The sequence below is a fragment of the Triticum dicoccoides genome, chromosome 5B (genome assembly GCF_002162155.2).
Source record: "Triticum dicoccoides isolate Atlit2015 ecotype Zavitan chromosome 5B, WEW_v2.0, whole genome shotgun sequence".
NCBI classification, from domain to species: Eukaryota; Viridiplantae; Streptophyta; class Magnoliopsida; order Poales; family Poaceae; genus Triticum; species Triticum dicoccoides.
The window spans coordinates 285,804,547-285,805,630 of record NC_041389.1 but is presented as its reverse complement, the minus strand read 5'-3'; positions in this window follow the sequence as shown (position 1 = coordinate 285,805,630).

The window sequence follows — 1,084 nt, the reverse complement described above, 5'->3', positions numbered from 1 at the left end:
AACATCCGGGAAAGTATCCCCGGTGTTTCGCGTTTTCGGACAAACGGACTGGAGGGGGAAAGTTCCATGTTTGCTATACTAGGGATGTGTGGCGGACGAACGGGCTTCGTATCCGGATTCGTCTCGTCGTTCTGAGCAACTTTCATGTACAAAGTTTTTTCATTCGAGCTACGGTTTATTTTATATTAATTTTTAAAGTTTTTAAATCATTTTCTAGAATTAACGTAATTAATTTAATACTAAAATACATTTCTGATGTCAGCATGATGTCAGCACGACATCAGCAGTCAACCAGTCAATTGACTGGGTCAAACTGACGCGTGGGTCCTACTATCATTCACTAAGACTAATTAAACAGGTTAATTAGTTTCATTAGTAATTAGGTCAACCTAACTAAGATTATTTAAGTTAATTAATTCGTTAATTAATTAATATTTTATTATTTATGTATTTATTCTTTTTTTAATTCTTTTTTTTAAATCTCTCTTTATTTTTATCGTTCTAGGGCTGGGCACCACATGTCATTGGGCCAAGGGGGCCATAGTGGGTTCGGTGTTAGCGGGCGCCGGGCGCAGGGCACAGCTCGAGCGGGCGCATGCCCAGGGGGGCGCGGGGCGGCGGACCTGGCAGGTCGCCAAGGCAAGGGGGGGCCAGTGGCCACGGCGAGGCCAGTCACCTGAGGCGGCAGCGGCGAGGCCACGTTGGGATGGCGCCGGGGCTGGGAGAGAAGGGGAGGCGCGCGGCGGCGCGGGCAAACGGCGAGAGGCAGTAGGGACGTGCGTGAGGGAACGCGACCGTGCGCGGCCGTGCGTGGCCATGGCGAGGGCGCGCTCGTGCTAGCGCGCGGGGACGAACGGGAGGCGGCGCCGTACATAGAGGGAAGAGAGGGGAGGTGGGCCTCACGTTCGAGTAGAGACCAGGGGGCGGCGAGGCTCGAGGGCGACCGTTGTGGAGGAGGACGGGGACGAGGCGTCGTCGCGGCGTCGGGGAGGCGGGCGCAGTCCGGCGGGGACGAGGACGGGGACGCGGCGACGGCGGGGCAGCGTCAGGCGGGGAGGAGGACGGGGACGCGGCGATGGCGGGG